Source organism: Cetorhinus maximus, chromosome 2, assembly GCF_964194155.1.
Source record: "Cetorhinus maximus chromosome 2, sCetMax3.hap1.1, whole genome shotgun sequence".
Taxonomy (NCBI): Eukaryota; Metazoa; Chordata; class Chondrichthyes; order Lamniformes; family Cetorhinidae; genus Cetorhinus; species Cetorhinus maximus.
Window position 1 is genome coordinate 171,653,403 of NC_135880.1, and position 22,579 is coordinate 171,675,981.

Consider the following 22,579-nt stretch of genomic DNA (forward strand, 5'->3'; position numbering starts at 1 on the left):
CTGTCATATGAAAAGGGACATGTTATTTATGAAAATTTAAAGTTTTTATTTAATTTTTATTTATTTTTGGAAACCTCATCCCGACCGCAGATGAGGTTTCCAAAAAAGTGCAAAGGCCACTTGGCCTTTTTGCCTGCCCACCAACCGTAAGGTTGGATGGGCAGCGAAAAATTTACTTCAATTACCTTCTAAATGGCCTTAATAGGCCTTTTAATTGTCGGCGGGTGCGCCGCCGACTTCGCCATGCGTCCGCAGACCCAAATATTGCACAAGTGCACAATGATGTTGGGACGCACGCCCAACGTCATCACACGTCATTTTATGCTCGGTCAGGTCAGGCGCGTGCTCACCCGCCAAGCTAAAAATTTCACCCTTTGGGTCACAATTTCCTGCCATTGAAAGAGAAAGAAATAACAACAACTTATTTATAGAGCACCTTTAAAGTAATAGAACGCCCCAAGACACTTCACAGGAGCAATAGGGACATTAGAACATAAGAAGTTGGAACGGGAATAGATCATACAGCTCCTTGAGGCTGCTCTGCCATTCAACACAATCATGGCTGTTCTTGAGCTTCAACTCCACTTTGTCGACTGCTCCCTGTAGTATAAGGGTCTGGTACATAAAGAGTTAACATGGGACTGAGCCTAGTACTGTCTATACAGTGATTTAAGAGATCACATGACTCCCACCTCGGAGTCAGTGTAGGGTTGGACAGAGCTGTGTGTAGAAGCAAGCATGGAGACAGCTCCTATATTAGACATTAACTATCTATTTGTATAATTTCTATTAGTTATTAAACACTTACAGTTGAACTACCTAAGACTATGAATACTTTAATAAGACATACCAAACTATGTCCAACACTTTACAACACTCCCCAAATCCCTTGATTCCCTGAGAACCCAAAAATCTGTCTATCTCAGCCTTAAATATATTGAAACGATGCAGCATCCACAACCTTCTGGGAGAGAGAATTCCAAAGCTTTGAGTGAAGAAATTTCTCCTCATCTCAGTCCTAAATGATTAGCCCTTTATCCTGAAACTGCCCCCCTCTGTTCTAGATTCCCCAGCCAGGGGAACCTCTCAGCATCCACCCTATTAAGTCCCTTCAGGACCTTGCATGTTTCAATGAGATCACCTCTCATTCTTCTCAACTCCAGAGAATATAGACCCAATTTATGCAGCCTCTCATCCCAGGAACTGAACCAATGAATCTTTGCCGTACCGCCTCCAATGCAAGTATATCCTTCCTTAAATATGGAGACCAAAACTATGCACAGTACTTAATATACAGCATTATAAAACCAAGTATGGAACCGAGACACATTCGGAGATATTAGGTCAGCTGAGCAAAATCTTGGTCCAAGGGGTAGATTTTAATGAGTGTCCTAAAGAAGGAAAGCGAGGTAGAGCAGTGGAGAGGGGTAGGGTGGCTATTCCAGAGCCTAGGGCCTAGGCAACTAAAGGAGCAACCACCGAAATAAAGACTTTGGGCGGAATTCTCCCAAAATGAAACTGCATGCGGTAGCGGGCAGTTTCGGCAGCGCTTAGCCCGTTGTCCGTAATGGCGGCAACTCACGCCCGATCCTGCGCTTGGAGCCTCATTAATAACGCAGAGGCACGTTTCACTCCAAACCACTTGGCGGGTCAGGGGCTGATTCATCCCCCTGCTGTAAGCTGACAGTTTCGAAGGTCCGGGCACCATATTTAAATGCCAGGCCGACACACAACCCCACCCTCTCCAGCCCGCCAGAGATATCTGCAACCCATGAGAGAAAGACCGAGAACCTCAGGTCGATGCCTGCACCCCGCTTCACCCAGCAGGCCCTCCAGGCCTTGGTCAGAGGGGTGTTCTACTCCACAGTTGGCTGCAGAGAGCATAGCAGCCACAACTCTCAGGCCTGGGACACCGTGGCAGAGCAGGTCAGCACGGATGATACCAGTGCCCAAAGTGCCACCCAGCGCAGGAAGAGGATGAATGATCTCATCTGCTCCGCCAGGGTAAGTCACCCTTCAACACCCTCCAATATCAAACTTTCATCATGGCATCATGCACTCAAATGGCTACTCTCTTCAGGGATTTCGCGCATTAGCAAGGGACACACATCAACAATCGTTCTCTCACCGAGATGTTCACATCACCACCATCCTATCTATCATGTTGCTCCAACTCCATCCTCTGGCCCTTCTGTGAGGGGCTCACCACACAAGGGGGACATGCATCTCACCCAACCTCTGCTCGTCCCTTCTCATCACATACTTTTCTTTCTTCTTCATACAGGCCAAGCTGGAGCACAATAGGTGTGAGAGAGCGCAGACCTGAGGAGGGACGTCCGACATCCTCGCCCTCAATGAGTTTGAGGAGACTGCAGCCGAGCTGGCTGGGGAGGACAGGGATCGCTCCTGTGGGGGAGGGGAGATCAGCCTCTCCAGCCAACCCAGTACGGATCACAGCTCCATCACCTCATCAAACCCTGACATTCACAGTGAATCACGTGCAGTCTTATCTAGCTCATGCTCATTAACTGAAACTCTCTTTTCTATTTTCTAGGCACCAGCAGATCATGGCCCCTAAGCCAGTCCAACACCACCAGTTCGAGCCTCTGGACCTCATCTGATAATAAAGCTCCAGAAGAGCCGTCACAGCACTCACACACACCCTCCACCAGCTCAGAGACACACACGTCGGTGGGGCACAGATGTAGATTAGGCTCAGCCTCACTTTCTGGGGAATGTCTCACTGACACGTCCCCTCAGCAGTTGGAGGCAGGGACAGCCCAGGTTTCTGGCACATGAAGGGCTGCTGGAGACCAGCCACCCAATCGGTCCAAATCAGATGATGAGCCTCTGGAAACGGCTGCCAAATCTATGTTGGAGATGCAATGACAGGCGACAGAACATCAGGCAGAGATTGGCAGTCACTTAGCAGACTAGAGTGAACGATGGAGGAGTCCGTCTGTGCTCTGTCTGATGTCGTGGCTCTGACATGTGAGCACCTTAAGGTCACCATGGAGACCTTGGTCTAGCAGATCTTGCTGGATTTGTGCTCGGCCCTGCACACTCCATGGCCACACACCCTGATGGGCACCATCAGGATCTAGGTGACATGGTGATGAGGCACCTTGACCTCCCTCCGGTGCACTGTCTCCTGCATGTGTCTGGGCGGGGCCTTCGGGCACCTACAGGGAGGATGAGCGTCAGTCAGACACCCCGGGAGCCTCCTCTCAGGAGACTCTAGGGGTGAGCAGCTGCTCACAGCCTCCCCTGCCTGTGACCCCATCCACTCCAGCTGCTCAGGCCGCTGAGGGCGCTTCTGCCACTGGGCAGGTGACCCTTATCAGGCCGGGGCCCTCCAGGCCACGGGCCACCAGAGGACGCCCGCCAAGGTCTCACAGACATCAGGACGTAGCAGTCAGCAGGCTGCCTCCATCTCTGCTGCAGATGTTGGGGCACCAAGACGTGGTGCTCAAATTAGGAAAGCTAAGAAACATTGATGTCACTTTTAGGTCACAGGTGTGCTAGACATGTAAATACATTGCACTTTTGTTAATGCATTTGATGGTCACCTGAATGTTCCTGTCAACTGAAGGTGTTGTGATTTTGTACTTTGGAGTCCTCTTATTTCGAGGTTTAGCCTTCCTGCCACTCAGTGGTAGTGTCCCACTGTGAGATTCACATTCCCGTCATGTCAACTTTAGTTGAACCAGTATCCGCAGCTCTTGCATGGTGTCAGGGAGATGTGTTTAAATGTTTATTGGAAGTGTGCGATGTAAGCGTTTCTCACCCTTCTTCCTCAAAGAACACCATTGAGTGAGGGCAGCTCATCTGCATTGATAATCTAGTGGCATGTGTGTCCCCTCAGTGGTAGTGGCAGAAGAAAAGACATGCATGGGAGGAGATCCCTAGGCATGTCCACATCTCAGTTGCAGCAGTGTTTGCATCATTAGGTGGTGGCGAAGGCCCACATCGATCTTGTTCCTAAATGGGCTCTCAGTTCCCAGAGTGAGCTCACTCACAAGGCCCCATGGACCTAAGCAAAGACCGTGGCCCGGCAATTCATGAAGCAAGTGTGAATGCAGGACTCATTCTCACTGCAGGTGGGTGGTCATCTCCTAAGTTAAAAGAAGATGGCATTGAGGGCTAGGAGAGGTGTGGCCATATTCCCTCACTTGACTTCACTCTTCCTGGAACCTGTTAGCGATTAACATATCACGAGCACGCCTCCCATGTCTTCCTTCCTCCATGGCGTGATTGCTGACCCTCAGCAGCCTCCTGAGGTTCCTGTGCCTCTGGATCTTCATCTTCTGATGAGCTGTAATTGTCCTCCAGGTTGTTCTCTGGCAGGGGGGTTGGGGGGTGGGGTTGGGCGGGGGGGGGTCACCTCTTTGCATAGCCAGATTATGAAAGGCACAACACACTGTGATAATCCGGGAAATCCTGTCGGGAGAGTAATGGAGTGAGCCACCTGCAGTGGCAACAAGAGATTAGTGGACAACCCCAGAAAGGCCCCCCTCATGTCCGCCCTTCCCCTGCCTGCCATTCCACAGCCTTCCCTCCCCGTTGCCCCCCTCATGTTTTTCAGCCCGGCCGCTCGCCTCACAGTCAGCCCCCGGTTGAAGTGCTGGTCCCTGAAAGTGGAGGCCTGCATGAGTACCACAGCACAACGGTGTTCCTTGGGAAATTGAAAGCAAAGAGTGGGAGCAGTCCAACCCTACAGCCCCTGCAGAGTGGCGTTTGTTACAACAAGACCGGCGCAGCACTATGGCAGGTTTTTTCCACTTACCTCAAGGTTACCAGTGAACTGAGGCCCAACTTGTGCCCGCCACCCTTTTCAAACGGGTTTGGTGCCGACGTAATTTCCCGCTGGCTGGCGCAAGGGAAGATTGGAAGATGTGGCAAGATTCCAGCGAGCAGTTGTTTTAATGAGCATTTATGACATGCTAATGAATGCAAATGACATTCATGCCACTAGTCAGCGGGATAACTGACCCACCGTGAAAATACTGTTGGATGAATTGCGACCAGTTTTCATGATGGTGGGTTTCCGATTTTTTGCCTCCCTCTGGATTCTCTGCTCATCACCTGCCACGAAATCTGCCGTGGGCAGGGTGGGAGAATTCCGCCCTCTGTGTTCAAAATTATGAATGGGGTTTTGATAGAATGGGAGAAACTGCTTTCACTGGCAGGAGGGTCAATAAAGCAGGTGACATTGATTTAAAATAACTGGGAAAAAATACCCAGCGGGGAGATGAAGAGAATATTTTTCAAGCAGTGAGTGGTAAGTTGTTATGATCTGGAGTGTACAGTCTGACAGGATGATAGGAGCAAGTTCAAAAGTAATTTTCAAAAGGGAATTGGATAAATATTTGAAAGGGAGAAATAAAGGCAGGGGAGTGGGCCTAGTTGGAAAGCTCTTTCAAACAGCCAGCATAACATTGGCCTGAGTGATATCTCACTGCAGTGAGATGATATGATTCTATGATTTCAGGCGGCAATTTAAAATGCATTGAAAATCACAAGCATTCACCTAGCCGCACTCGCACTAGGTGAGGCTTCATGCAGGGAGTGCAATTTCAAACTGTTCCCAATGACAAATAGGAAAGCAGTATAGGTAAAAGAAACCTTGTTTCAGCCAGGTCTTACAGCTTTTATATTTCAGCCGTATAAAATAATGAAAGGTCCAGATTGTACTATTGTTTACTTTCACGTTGACCAAAAGGGAGGAGTAGGGGATGCCTTTAGACTATGTAAGAGTAGGAAGACTGGACATTAAGTGGTTCTTTTCCCCTAGAGAGTAGTGAGCCTCTGGAAATGTGTTGCTGGCTGGTGCATTTGATGCCAACTCTCTGCAAGCCTTCAGGAGGGAGTTGGACCAGTCCCTGACTGGTGCAGAGAGTCCATTCACAGATATCATTCACGTGTTCCATGTGAACTCTTGGACTGGTTCCCCTATTCCGGGGTCGGGGTGGGTGGTGACCAAAAAAAGTAAAATCATCTGCTGAAACTCCTGTTACTCTAATGCAGTGTGTTTACAATCAAAAAAATAAGCACTAATAGAGTAAGAGAACGAGCTATCATTCATGCACATCAGGCACAGCAAGTTTAAGATCCTGCAATTATGGAAGCTTTTCAGTTTTTAACAGTGACGTGGACTGATTACTGTGATATGAGGTATATGTCCCTTTAAGGGCTCATTTCTTAAACTGCTGTCAATTGCAACCACCTCAACAGAATGTGATGTATTCATCCCATGACTTGTATTTGGCCTGCAAGCAACAGGAGTAAGAGTCAGATATACTTTCCATTGTCTCCCAGTTAACTCTATTTGTATATAGACTTATCTTCAAATAAAGAACCCGCATTATTGTTTCACCAATCCTTGTTGTGTGATTGGTACATTTATGACAAAGAGAAGAATGTAACATGGTGGCAGCCTTGTTTTTGAAGATTTGACTGAGAAGTAAACAAGCCTCAACCCTTTCACACATGGCAAGGAGAACTGGTGAGGAAGAGAAACGACTATCAACTAAGTTACAGTGCGTAAGTGATTCTGCAACACTGCAGGGATCCTGCACACCGTCCCTTCATTCAGGCTTCGTACTTCACTCCAGCCAGCAGGTAAGATTATTCAAATTTGGGAACGCTTAAATAGTAAAAGTCTACCTGCTGTGAAGTTTAAGCAGGAGCAGAAATTAAATAACTTGCTCTGGAAAGTCTACCTTTAAACAGAACTCAAAGACACGAGAAACTCCACTACTGCCCCTTAGTGGCCCTACAGGATGTCTGGGAAAGTTAAGATACTGCAGACTGGGGTGGGAAGAATGCAACAGTAACAGCCAGAAGAAACCTATAAAATAGCTTTTTTCACTGTTTGATTTTACTTTTGAAGTTTGCAGTAGAAACATGTCCCTAAATCATTATTTTGTAGGCAGAGCTTAGAGTAAATGGTAAAAATCAGAAAGAGCTCAACAGCGCCACCATTGCAGTCAAACAGTAACCTATGACCAGCTAAGGCAGTGGCCACCAAAGATACTGCAATCAGTGCTGAATTAACTTTAGAAGGGCTGTCATACAGCCGAGATAGCTGTGCTGTTTCAGGTAAGGTCCTCATAATACTGCAAAAAGCCACAAGATGACCGTAGAATTTCCAACACTCAATTGAAAGGCAGCAGACCTCCTATCTGAGTTTACTTTGTTCTGCCAAAGCATAGAACTATGTTTTATGGACCTCAATATTTCTGAACCAGATAAACATGCCATAAAAGTTAAAATTGCTATACGCAATGACTGAACACATCAGGTATGTCAGCTGACCACCTTAAAAATCCAGAGAAAATATGGTCAACCCTCGAAGATCAATTACGAGTGAAGCCTAACTTCCGAATACATCGTCTGAAATTCACGTCTTTTAGGCAACAGCCGACAGAGACCATTGACCAGTTCATAAGTCACTGCAGAGACAAGGGACGTGATTGTGACTTTATGGCATCAGAGCTAGCCGACAGGATAATCAAGCTTGCGATAGTATCTACCCCAATAGAAGCTTTCCAAAATAAAACCTTTTGGACCAAACCAAAGGTTACGGCATGGAAGCACTGTGCAAAGTGGAGACAAGTGTGAAATCATACTGTTGGGTAGGCAGAGTCTACAGGCTATATGTCATTCATCTACCACTGGCACGATAGTCAATGCAGACTAGCCTAGTAAGCAATTCAGGCTCTGTGGCCTCATACACACACCCAGAAATTGTCTAGCTTTTAATGATATATGCAATGCATGTGGCACCAGAGGATACTGGAAGCATTAGTGCAGAAAGCAACAGCTGGAACAAATGGTTACGCATCATGAGAAGCCACAGCCAAAAGCCACACAAGCCTAGAAGAGCCCATACCAGACATCATCAAGACAAGATCCACAAAATGACTAGCCAAGCTACACGGTCAGATGATGGGGATGACCAGACTATCAACACACTAAGTGAGCAGACACAGTGAACATCAAAGAATGGATTGTCACAGTGGTATCAACAGAAGCCTTTGCTACCATCCAGATTATATGCCCATGGATGCAGGGTCAGCATAATTTATATGCAAAACTGGATACCAGTTCAGGTGCAAACATCCTTCAACTTCATACATTGAAATGTCTGTACCCACAGACCTGGTAAGCAATGATTCAGCTAACTAATACCAAACTCACCATATACAATGGTTCAGAGATTCTGTCCCTGGGATCCATTACACTCAAATGTCACTACAAAAACTCTCCCTGGTCACCCCAGAGATTTAAGGTTGTGGACACCACAGGTTCAGTGATTGCAGGCCTACTGGCATGCAAGGACCTGCCCTTGGTCACCATTCATGGTATCGTCAAAATAACAACGAAGATCACAGACCACAAGGTGCACCATTGGAAATCCTATGCTTACAATGGGAGATCACCGAACTCAGCAAGGCAGGTTATCAGCCAACAAGCTGAAAAGCACAATTTGATATGTACTCTCATTCCCAGCTTGCAAACTTCATTCTACTGCGGAACCAAAGTGGAATTACTATTCAGCAGACAAGTGCGGACAACCCTTCCCAGTCATCACTTGTTGATACTCCCAGGAGTATGTTATGCATTCGTCAGAAAAAGAGGAGAAGATGAAAGATATCTATGACTGGCATGTGGGTAACGAATCACCCAATCTAAACATCAGACAGACAGTTCAAGTACAACGCCCAACTGGTGGTACCTGGAATCCAGCAGAAACTATTAGCATATGCCCAGAACCAAGATCATATGAAGTATGAACACAAAATGGCATGGCAGTGCGATGCCAGGTCAGAACAATACCACAAGTAGAAGCACAGAGCAGTCTTATTGTAAACAGAACACAAACACAGCAACCCTAATCAGCTTTCTGAAAACGTACAGCAGCCTCAGCAAAGATCACCATAACTAAGCCTGGACGGATAAGCAAACCGCTGATACGTTTCAGAGACCCATGAATATATTGCTTTGTACAATGGGTTTCTTCACACACAATGGCCAGAATTTTCCAGTCCCTCACGCCGGTGGGATCTTCCGGTCCCACCAATGTGAATGAAGGTTTCAATGGCCCACTGGCCCTGCCTAGCGGGTGGGGGGGGTGGGGGGGAGCATGGGAAAATTCTGGCCAATGTTGCTATCTTCTGCTGTCATGTCAATAGTTTGATTCTTTAATAAGTAAACTTTAGAAAAAAGGGGATGTTGTGATATGAGGTATATGCACCTTTAAGGGACAATTTCTTAAATTGCTGTCAATCACTACCACCTCGAAAGGATGTGTGTAATAGTCCAATAACTTGCATTCAGTCTGAAAGTAGCAAGAATAAGAATCATATGTACCATCCATGGTCTCCCAGTTAACTCTATTTGTATATAGTCTTGTCTTAAAATAAAGAACCCATGTTATTGTTTTACCAATCCTCATCATGTGATTGTTAAGTTTACGTCAAAGAGAAGAATGTAATACTAATGCCAGAAAAATGCAATCAAAGAAACAGAAAATACAGAGTAAGAAGATAAAAATTGTGGTAAAACGCCAGACAATTGACTTTGTTTCTTGCTGTGTCTAAAATTCTGGCCTTCATTTTATGCCCCTTTTCAACCAGTGGAATTGCAGCAAATTCCAGTGTGTGTGTTTTTAGCCTGAAGATACATCCACTGTATACATCCACAATAATGTGCCGAGATGGTGTTTAGACACAGGGACCAATAGACATGTGTGAAAGAGCGAGGAAATTCATATGCAGCGTAATTGGATGCCTAACACACTTGTGGCCAAGTTTCCTCCATTTCTTATGCCCCGATTACGCATGCCTCTTGCCGCAGGAAATTCCATCCCAGTAAGCGTTGGAGGTGCACACAGGAAAAGACTGCCATCTTACTCTGGGATATATTTTCCAGTCCTGGCTAAGTACAGCCAGGAATTGTTAGCTGCATGAGAATGGTTAGCCAAGAGCACGCGGTGACTGCTGTTAATTATTTCGGGTCAGCTCACCTGAGTAACCATAATGAGCCTCCTGCATGATTCTGACCTTGAACATGAAGCTAATTATTTTGATGAGAGATGTGCCGGACAACAGAAAGTCGATTCTTTCAGCTGCAGGTCAACAGGCTCTGTATTTATTTCACATGGCCCATCTCTGACACTTCCCTTCCCTTCCTTCACCTCTCTGTCTTAATTTCTGGGGATAGACTGTCCACCAATATCTATTACAAGCCTACCGACTCCCACAGCTACCTCGACTACAGCTCCTCACACCCCGCTTCCTGTAAGGACTCCACCCCATTCTCTCAGTTCCTTCGCCTCCGTCGCATCTGTTCTGATGATGCCACTTTCAAAAAAAGTTCCTCTGACATGTCCTCCTTCTTCCTTAACCGAGGTTTTCCAGCCACGGTGGTTGACAGGGCCCTCAACCGTGTCCGGCCCATCTCCCGCACATCCGCCCTCACACCTTCCTCTCCCTCCCAGAAACATGATAGGGTCCCCCTTGTCCTCACTTATCACCCCACCAGCCTCCGTATTCAAAGGATCATCCTCCGCCATTTCCACCAACTCCAGCATGATGCCACCACCAAACACATCTTCCCTTCACCCCCTTGGCGGCATGCTGCAGAAATCGTTCCATCCGGGACACCCTGATCCACTCCTCCATCAGCCCCTACACCTCAACCCCCTCCCACGGCAACTTCCCATGCAAACACAGAAGGTACAATACCTGCCCCTTTACTTCCCCTCTCCTCACCGTCCAAGGGCCAAAACACTTCATTCAAGTGAGCAGCATTTCACTTGCACTTCCCTCAATTTAGTCTGCTGCATTCGTTGCTCCCAATGCAGTTTCCTCTACATTGGAGAGACCAAACACAGACTGGGTGACCGCTTTGCAGAACATCTTCGGTCTGTCCGCAAGTCTGACCCAGACCTCCCTGTCGCTTGCCATTTCAACACTCCACCCTGCTCTCATGCCCACATGTCCATCCTTGGCTTGCTGCATTGTTCCAGTGAAGCTCAACGCAAACTGGAGGAACGGCAGCTCATCTTCCGACTAGGCACTTTACAGCCTTCCGGACTGAATATTGAGTTCAACAATTTTAGATCATGAACTCTCTCCTCCATCCCCACCCTCTTTCCGATCCCCCCATTTTATTTCCAATAATTTATATAGATTTTTCTTTTCCCACCTATTTCCATTATTTGAAAATGTATTTCCATCCATTGTTCTCTACCTTTTAGCCTATTTCGATTCCTTCACCCCACCCCACCCCCACTAGGGCTATCTGTACCTTGCTTGTTCTGCTTTCTACCCTTAATTAGCACATTCCTTAGATAATACCACCACCTTCAACACCTCTTTGGCCTTTTGTCTATGACATCTTTTGGTTATCTCCACCTATCACTGGCCCTCTATCCAGCTCTACCTGTCCCACTCCCCCCACCCCCCTTAAACCAGCTTATATTTCACCTCTCTTCTATTTTTATTTAGTTCTGTTGAAGAGTCATACGGACCTGAAACGTTAATTGTGTTCCTCTTCGCAGATGCTGCCAGACCTGCTGAGATTTTCCAGGTATTTTTATTTTTGTTTTGGATTTCCAGCATCCACAGTTTTTTGCTTTTATCTCTGTATTTCCAACATCTTCTGCCGACATTGCAGATTTCCAAGAAGTTTTCATAGATAAGGCTCCTGGGCTATTTGTGCCTGGACATCTATTCTCTAAACTTTCTGCTTCTTTTTCTCAATGGTGCTGAAGCTAAGGGACTCAGGACTGGAGGACTAATGCCAAACTCTACCACTTTGGAAATATTAACATTTGGTTCCCAGACCGTCTATGGTTTGCAGTAGAATGCTAGGCTGAAGGCTGGTAAAAGTGTCTAAACCTAATTGCCAACCTCTGGCATCTCCTTGAAGTCTGATATTGCCACACAGCTTGATATCCGCGCTCTCCGGGTTTAGTGACACACTTGCTCCAGTTCCTGTCACATTTCCACTCTTTACCTGAGTCGTGAATAAAAGAACTCTTCACATACAATGGAAACGGGAGAGGTTTTAACTTACAGCATCAGCATCTGTGAATGTCTTTTTTAATTAACCATCAGGAGAATCTGCATGTCTGCAAAACTTTAAGCCTTTTGTTTTAAGTATTGCTCGTTCTACAAGAGCAGAGGTTCTTTCTTCGCACTGCAGACAGTTAGGATGCAATGTAAAAGCCTTTGGGGTTCAGTTTATATGCTGAAGAATGGAGAGTTGATAACTTACCATTGATAAAACTACCTTGGAGCCTAAGATAGTGCCATAAGTGGGATATCAATTGAATCTCACAAGTTCTCATGTCCTGCTAATGTCACACATTGGCAGAGTAATTAAGATGGAATTATAAAAAAAATAGGAATTATATTGACATGTGCATTGCAGAGTGATTCTGCTTACATGTTTTCTCTCACAATGCCATCTGTTCTCACTTGCGATGCAAAAATATTCCCCTTTAATTGATTTTTCCAAATCATTTAGAGGTTAGACTCAAGCTACGCAACAGTACCAACAAACGTGCTCATTTTAAATGGGTTAATGTCATCAATTAATTAGTAGGTGATTTCCATATGAATATGTTTATATTGGGGCATCTCAATTTTAAACCCTATACAAATACGACAGTGAATTATCAATAAAAAATTAGCATAAGAGCCTTTTTAAACTCAGATTAGAGACTATCAACTTCATGTAACTGTAGTTGAATTATAATCTTTTTGTCACTTTAGTTGTTCATTCAACAATTCACTCTAAATGCAAACAATACCAGCAAACAATTTGTCAGAAAGACCTCATCATTTATATTCAAGTTATTAAACTGTAATTTACACTAAACTAACCCGTATCCTAAGTTGCATCAAGTCCCGCTCAAGCCTGCTCCCGCTGACCTACATTTGCCCCTAGTCCGACAATGACTCGTTTTAAAATTCTCATCCTTGTTTCAAACCCCTAATGTGGTATCAAACTTTTAAAAAGTGTCCCTTTAAGAACATCATCTTACATGTTTAAAAAAAGGAAAAAATTCCATTTATATAGTGCCTTTCATGATCGCTGAATGTCTAAAAACATTTTACAATTAAATGCGTTTTTTTTCTGAGGTGTAGTTACTGTTCTAATGCAGGAAATGCCATTAGATTCCAATGCCATCTTTTAACATTTATTGCAATATTTAAAGAAGCACTTGCATGCCTTTTCTGCACCTGCGGGACCAATATCTCCAACCACAGAACAGGCCTCACAATTCAGGAGCCAAAACAAGATTGTAGCTGAAGAGCTAGTGCCAAGTAGATGTCTCCATTTGTCGGTTTGGCTGTGAAAGAAAGAGTAAAATAGCTATAGCATTAAAGAAAAGAAAGCAAATTGACGCTGTTCAATTGTGGTTCGTAGTTCGTGGGAAGGTACAAATGCTGAAAGTCTCAAACCCAACTCCAAATTGCCCTCTTCTTCTTTTAGTGGAGGCAGGTTGGTGGGCAGATAAACATTCCACTCTCTACTTTCATGCCTCTATTTTAACAAAATTTTTATTTCTAACACTTGGAGGTCAGGTTTCCCAGAGCTCGGGGGTCCTGACGGGTAAAAGCAGGCAAGAAGAGCTGAAATTCAGGAGGAAAATGTATTTATTGCACAGCTTGTGGTTCAGGGGAAGCAGGATCGTTTCTTATCCAACAAGCTCAACTCCATCAGCCCCTCGCAATCAGTCAAACCACCTGCCCCCACCCCACCGCCAGAGATTTCCTAACTCCCAGTGATGTCCGTGTCTTCCGGCTTTCCTGTCTGTAAATCATTCCCCTCCGCTCCCACCCCCACCCCCACCAGCAGCTCCCATCCGTCAGAATTGATTCCTCTGGAAAATCAGGAAGAGAAACAAAATGAATTTAGTGCCACTCTGAACAAGCTGAAGAAACAGTTGGCAGAGAAGACTCAACAAAGTTCAATATTCCAGGAAGATGTCAAGAGATACAAGAAAGAGACTGAAGAGCTGAAGAATCAGCTGAATGAAACAAAAGAGGCATTAGAAGGAAATTTCGTAGAATTTTCCAAGACGCGAGTGAATAATGAAGCCATGGGTGGCTCAACTACCGAACTGAACCAAGTTAAGATTTCCCCAGAGAGAATTGGTTATTCCCAAATAGAAAAGGAATGTTTATCGGTGATATTCAGAGTGAAGAAATTCCACCAGTATCTGCATGGACAACATTTCACCATTGTGTCAGACCATAAACCATTAATGAGTTTATTCAGTGAAGATAAAGCCATTCTGCCAATAGCAGTAGCAAGAATTCAACGTTGGGCTTTGATATTATCTGTGTGAGTGCACCTTTATGTACTGTCCTGGCTTACATATTGCAAATGCGGACACACTCAGTCGTCTCCCGGTACCAGATAGCATAGAACACCTTTGGTCTGTCCGCAAGCATGACCCAGACCTCCCTGTCGCTTGCCATTTCAACACTCCGCCCTGCTCTCATGCCCACATGTCCGTCCTTGGCCTGCTGCATTGTTCCAGCGAAGCTCAACGTAAACCGGAGGAACAGCACCTCATCTTCCGACTAGGCACTTCACAGCCTTCCGGACTGAATATTGAGTTCAACAACTTTAGATCATGAACTCTCTCCTCCATCCCCACCCCCTTTCCAATCCCCCCTTTTTTTCCAATAATTTATATAGGTTTTTCTTTTCCCACCTATTTCCATTATTTTTAAATGTATTTCCATCCATTGTTTTATCTCTACCTTTTAGCCTATTTCGATCCCTTCCCTTCACTACACCCCACCCCCACTAGGGCTATCTGTACCTTGCTTGTCCTGCTTTCTACCCTTAATTAGCACATTCCTTAGATAATATCACTACCTTCAACACCTCTTTGACCTTTTGTCTATGACATCTTTTGGCAATCTCCACCTATCACTGGCCCTCTAACCAGCTCTGCCCCCCCTCCCCCACCCCCTCCCCCCACCCTCCCCCCCCCACCCTCCCCCCCCCACCCCTCACCCCCCCCACCCCACCCCACCCGCCCCTTAAACCAGCTTATATTTCACCTATTTTCTATTTTTACTTAGTTCTGTTGAAGAGCCATACGGACTCGAAACTTTAATTGTGTTCCTCTCCGCAGATACTGCCAGACCTGCTGAGTTTTTCCAGGTATTTTTATTTTTGTTTTGAATTTCCAGCATCTGCAGTTTTTTGCTTTTATCATAGCATTATACATGCTCCAGTTCCACAAGTGTGCGAAGCAAGTTAGGAATTGGACAAACAGAGGTCCAATTTTGTCAGAATTCAGAGATCTTGTATTGCAAGAGTGGTCAAATTCGCCTGTATCTGAAGAGATGAGACCAATCCATACCTGAAAAACAGAGTTAAGTTGTCAAGGTAGAATCAAGAGTTGTCGTCCCTTTGCAAGGAAGAAGACTATTCTTGACAGAGCTTCACAGTGCGCATTCAGGCATATCGAAGGTGAAGATGCTTGCATGAAGCTATGTCTCATGGCCAGGCATTGACAGTGACAGTGAAAGCATAGTCAAGCACTGACTCCATTGTCAGCAACAACAGAAGTTGCTTGTTTCAGCTCCACTGCATCCATGGAAGTGGTCTGGTCGATTATGTAGGGCCATTCTTAGGTACCATGTTTTTATTGATTGTAGATATGCATTCTAAATGAATGGATGTCTATGAAGACAGATCACCAACATTGAGCACAACTATTGAAAAGCTGCGTCAATGTTTCAGTATACATGGCCTACCAGAAGTCATCATTTCTGATAACTTTACAGTCTTTACCAGTACAGAGTTTCAGAGATTCATGAGTTTAAATGGAATCGGACATATTAAAACAGCACCATATCATCCCTCATCAAATGGTTAAGCTGAAAGAGCTGTGCAAACTTTCAAATCTGGAATGAAGAGGTTATCAGAAGGTACACTAGAAACCCGACATTCCCGCGTTTTTCTCAATTATCATACGGCGCCTCATTCAGCTGTGGTTTCAATGTCATCTGAATTATTGATGAAGTGCTGCCTAAGTACAAAGTTAAGTCTTGTGTTTCTGTTATAACGTGGATCTTCAGACAACTTTTCTTAGTGGAAACATTTAGCTTTATTTACAAGACAGCAGCTACATGTGTGCATCAAACTCTGTAACTAAAGAAGAACTCTCCTGTAGAGGTTCCCCATGCTGTTAAACTTTGGTTTACACAGATCATGTAATCTTACAACACAGGCTTATTCTTAAAGCTACAGTCCTATGTTTATCCAAACTATAATTACTACATTCCTCCCCCTTTCTTCTGTACATTTTGTATTTACAAGGATATTTATCTCATGACATTACAATATTTACGCAGGTCATGAAAATACAAGTTCAGTCTTTCAGGTGGTTTCCTGATCTGTGTGGAACATTGTAGCTGCACGACTTCCGATTCTTTTGTAGGAAACATGTTCTCTGGAACCACATTAACATCAGATACCTCATTAGGCACATGCAGTTCAGTGTCTTCGATTCTGACAGAGACAGAGACATCAGTCATGTCTGTCCTTGGTTGAGCAACTTCAACAGGAACACTGGTACAGTGATAATTACAGGTGGAACATCATTTTGTTGGGGTATATCTCTTTTTCTTAAATGATCCACATGCCTACGGGTGATCTGGCCTTCCACTTCCAGGTAGTATGACAATGGTTTGGTCACAGAACTCACTTTACCAGGTAACCACTTCAGTCCTACACTGAAATTCTTTACATATACTGCTTCTCCAACAGTAAATTCTCACTCATGGCTATGCAAATCATGAGTCACTTTTTTGTTCCCTTGACTTTTCCCCACCTTCCCCTCCAAATTGGGAAGTATTAGGCTTAGTCCTGTCCAAAGACAGCACCTCATCAGTAATTCTGCAGGTGTTGCTCCTACCGTAGTGTGAGGGGGTTGTTCTGTAGTGAAATAGAAAATGTGCAAGTTTGGTCTCCAATGAATCATCTGTTAACTTTTTCATTCCCACCTTAAAAGTTTGAATTGCCCTTTCCACCAGTCCATTTGATGATGGATGGTACAGTACAGTCTTCATGTGGGTAATACCGTTGAGGCTAATAAATTGTTGGAACTCAGCGCTAGTAAATGCAGTACCATTATCTGAGACAATTACCTCTGGCAATCTGTGGATGGCGAAGCTCTGGCATAGTTTTCTATAGTAGTGTGTTATGGCACAGCTGAAGGTAAATGCTGAGCTGCTCAAATCCCAGAGGGAAACATTAAACAACTGCCACAACTGTTTTGCAATTTGTAATTTTATTTTGAGATGCGTGCCTTGAATTCAGTAGTAATAAGTCCACCAAGTCTTAAAGGTTTTTTACAAAATAAATTAAACATTTATTAATAAAATAAATGATTTTAAGCACATATATAGGTCTATAAATTACTACAATGATAACTCCTAGTTTCCTAATTAATCTGACTCCCAGTTACACCTCCGATAAGGCAACAATAAAAACAAATATGTTTCAACAGACCAGGCAAAGTACACAATACCCTGGACAGTGATATTCATAGTGAGTTTTCTTATCTTCAGTTCCCGTAGACAGCAACTTGATATCCAAAGGCTGGAGGCTTTTCACACTTGTTAGATCTTAGAATTCCTTCCCCTTACACATAACCTCAGCTCCTTTATACAGGTTTCTTCCTTTTTAATGTAAATCCCATTGTTCCAATATGTCTTTGCAACTTTACTTTTTCCATAATATAAATCTTTCTTAGTACTCATGTTATCAGTAATCTTTGGAAAAAAATAAACACACTGTTTGACTTAGCCTCTTATGGCTAGGTGTACCACGTAGCCATAAGAGGCTAATTTGAAATTCACTATTCTGGCTTATCTAAAAATGCAAATGTTCCTCACACATCACATTCTAAAACTTCAGCCATGTTTACATATTTAGCATTTCAAACCTAGCTTCCCTTTTGAATATTTAAAAGCTCCAGACTAGCTGTCCCTAACTCAATTAAATCCCACCCACACATATCCACACAGAGAAACTAATCCAAACCCCACTATTAACCTACCTTTACAATAAATCACAATAATATTATAAAAATTATTATATTTTCACGACATAATGCCTGACTTTGGCGACTTTACCTCAAACGTTTAACCACTCGGAACGAGCTGTTTCTATAAATCAGTAGAAACATGGTTCCAAGGAAAGGACCGATGTAGTTAATGTGCAATCAGACCCAGGGTCTACTAGGTCACTCCAATTGGTGTCATGGGGCTTCCAATGGCAACTTTGCAGCTGTTGACATTGCACAGTGTTTTACCACATTTTCAATATTGCCATCCATCCCCCGCCACCAAAGAAACTCCACGCTATCGTCTTCATTCGGGAGATCCCTGGATGGGCACTGTGTAGCTCTACTAAAAGTGCGTCCCTTCCTTGTGCACCTCATAATAGAATACCATCTTGACTGCTCATCTCGATGCTTCTGTTGAGAAACAGCTTCAATTCATCAGAGACTGGTCCCTGGGACCAACCATGTAACATTTGGTCTCTCACTCGAGACAGGACTGGATCATGATTCGTCCATTTTCTTATCTGCCTGGCAGAGACTGGTGAAGAATCTAGAAAATTCATCACTAATACGAGCTTCTATGGGATTGGGACATGTTCATCATTCTCTTGCAAAGGAAGGCGACTTAGGGCATCGGCATTTGTTCTATGAATCCCTGGTCTATGTACAAAAGTGTATTCATATGCTACCAAAATTAGGGCCCATCTTTATATTCTTGCAGAGGCTATGGGAGGTATAGCCTTTTCCTCGCTAAACAGACTCAAAAGTGGTTTGTGGTCTGATACTATCGTGAAACGTCACCTGTGCCCATATTGGTAGAATTTATTTACACCAAAAATAATCAGCAGATCTTCTTTTTTGATCTGAGAATATCCTTTTTCAGCTGTGGTGAGTATCCTGGATACATAGCCTATTGGCCTCTCTGCGCCGTCATCCATTTTGTGAGATAGTACCGCTCCCAATCCATAGGGGATGCATCGCAGGTTACTGCCAATTCCTTTGTCTGGTCATAATGCAGTAACAAATTTGAAGCGTGTAAGAGCAGTTTTACTTTCACGAATGCTTCTTTTTGAGGTGCGTCCCAAAACCAATGCTGTTTTTTTTTTCTTAGCAAGAATGTAGAGGGGCCAGGAGTGTGGATAAATTTGGTAGAAATCGCTCATAATAATTTATCATCCCTAAAAATGATTTAAGTTCAGAGGTGCTCTTGGGTGCTTTAAACTGCTCTTCAACCTGATGTAACACCCTTGGGTATCTACCCGGTGGCCCAAATAAATGACTTTGTTTGCTTGAAAAGTACATTTTTTTCTTCAGACACACTACTGCTTCTAAAAATCATTTCAGGACTTCCTCTGGGTTAGCCAAGCAGTCCTTTTCTGTGAATCCAGTTATCAGTACATCGTTCAGATAGACCACAACCTGAGGCAGTCCCTGCAGTAAGATCTCCATTGTCTTCTGAAAAATGGCACAGGCTGAGGAAACACCGAAGGGCAGGCGTGTATATTGGTATAGCCCTTTGTGGGTATTTAGAGTTACGAATTCCTGGGAGGTGTCATCCAGCTCCAGTTGCTGATATGCGTGACTCATGTCAAGCTTTGTATACGTTGTCCCTCCTGCTAGTTTGGCATATAGGTCTTCAATCTTGCGAATTGTCCAGTTTGGTTCTGTTGACTGTTAGTTTATAGTCCCCACAGATCCGGAAGGTCTGGTCTGATTTAAGGACAGGGACTATGGGTGTTGCCCATTCTTGGAACTGAACCTCTTTTATGACACCCAGCCTCTCTAGCTGGTTCAGCTCAGCGTCAGCCTTCTCTCAGGGCGTATGGCACCGGTCTTGCTTTCAAGAAGCGAGGGGTTGCTTCTGGGTCCACGCAAATCTTGGCCTACAGGCCTTGGATTTTTCCCAGTTAATCCTTGAAGATGGTGTCATTTTTTTTAAGCAGCTCTGGTAGTCCACCTGCTCGCAACTGGAAGATTTCAGACCAGTTTAATTTAATCTCCTTCAACCAATCACACCCTAGAAGGCTTGGCCCTTCACCTTCTACCACCATCACTGGTAGCTGTCCAGATTGGTGTCTATAATGAACAGTTACTCTGGTGATACCTTTCAATTGGATTTCTCCACCTGTGTACATTTTTAACTTGGCAGATATTTGTTCCAAATTTAATTGTTGATCACCTTGATCTGACAAAGTGTGTTCTCCTATTACAGTGGTAGAAGCACCCGTGTCTACTTCCATTTTTAATGGTTTACCGTTCACTTGCGCTGTTATAAATATTGGGTCTGTCTTCATGTTGAGTAATGAATAAATGTCAGAATTGGTTGTTTCCGGCTCTTCCACACTATAGATTTCATTGGACTTCGTTTGTTGTTTGGAGGCCTGTTTAAATCTCGCTTTGCACTGACACATTATGTGTCCACTTCTCTGACAAAAATAACATTCTACATTTTTACATTGCCAATCGCTAGAAGACTGTTTCCACATCGATTAAAGTTATTTTTCGATTTAGTATGCTAATCTGTTTCCTCTCATTTTTCGGTTAGCGGGGGCTGTTTCCCGCTTTGCGGCGGAGTCCCAGCTTTTCGCGCCACTTTCGGCTGACTGTTCCCACCTGACATGGAGAACGGCGCCATTTTGCGCCCCTTGAATTATCCGTGAACCCCTTACATCGCTTTCCATCGCCAGCAATATATCTAACACTCTCCCAAAATCAAGATTCACTTCAGCTAGCAATCTTCGCCAACTTGCTCCACTTCCCTCTCTTAAGCTTTTAAACTGCAACAACTGGTCTTCCAGTGCAAAGAGTTGCCCTTGACCAAGTGTTGGAGATTGGCACATTCCAAGGTCCAGGTCTACATGCTGAGGGACGCACTAAAGCTTGGGGCAGCCACTGCAGAGGGTCAATGGAGAAAGGTCGCTGTCTAAGGCTTTTCAGCCATAGTACATTGAGGGGCTGGAAAATTTCCAGAACCCCTCAGGTTGTATGCTTAACATTGAATAGGAATACAAAAGTATTGAAATTGTATTGAGGCACCTCCGAGAAGAACATGCTGCAATAAGGAAAGTTGAATTCTATTGCAATTTTTGTACCTTTTCAATTTGAAATGTTTTGTCTCCAGCTGAATGCCTGATACGGGATGTATATTGAAAATGTCAAAAGAATTGCAGCTGTATAGAGACACCTGAGAGTGCAACATACTGTATGGAGGCAAGTCAAGTTTCATGGCACTTTTCGTAATATTCAAGTTGAAAAATGCTTTGTACTGTATTTTTACAAATTTTATGAATAAAGTATATTTTTGGAAAAACTAAAACTCTCCCTCAATCACTAACAACTGCACATGTCTAGCCTTTGGATCTCCATTCATCAAAACATTTCTGCAGCATTCAACTTCCTCAAGCACAACCTCATCTCCACCTTCGCTACCCTTGATTCTAGCCAAATCCTTCCTTTCTCTAAATCTGGCTGTTGCCCTTGATATGGCTCCCATCTTCAATCTCTCTAGTCCTAGGAGCGCAGACTTCGAACATACCTGGCACATGCTGATATACAATTGAGCAACCGGGAGCCAAGGTGGCCAGTAAAGCAGCCTGACCTCCGCAGCGTAAGACCCAGGTCATTTTAAAGCCGGGCATCATCTGTAGCTCAGTGGGTAACATTCCTGTCTCTGCAATTGGATGGTTGTGGGTTCAAGGCCACTCCAGAGACTTGAACAGATAATCTCGGTTGACAATGCAATACAGTCCACTACACTACTGACATAGAGAAGGATTCAGATATATAAAGATATACCTAAATCTGCCATTTCTTCACTGCTTATCTTTTGTTTTTATAATCGAGATTTCGCAAGCTTTTGTGCCAGTTGTGCCACATTATGCATTAGTGTTTGCCCACCAGTGGGTCTCCCAATCAGAATCCTGCTGTGTTTGAAAGAGGGGGAGGCCTGAGGAAGGGATGGTAGACAGGCCAGGCTACTTGAGCAAAGCTCAGTGCACTGCCAGTAGGATCCACACACCCCACTTTCAGAGAGAAAACTTTGGCGGATATTCTGTGCTGGTGAAAGTGGTGAAAGAAAGTAAGGCTTGCATTCATGTACTGTCTTTCATAACGACTAGGTGTCTCAAAGCATTTTACAGTCAATGAAATACTTCTGAAGGGAAAGTTGTAAGCCACAGTTTTAATAATTTATGGCAGCCAATTTGTGCAAAGCAAACTCCCACACACAGCGGAGGAATAATGACCAGATAGATTGATTTTGTGGTGTTCATTAAGGAATAAGTAAATACCAGGCAAAACTCCCCTCTTCTTCTTTGAAATAGCATCACTGGATCTTTTATACCCACCTGAGAGAGCAGCCTTGGTTTAATGATTCATCTGAAAAACATCATCTTACACAGCGCAGTGCTCCTTCAGTACTGCACTGGAGTGTCAGCCTAGATTTTTGTGCTTAAGTCTCTAGAG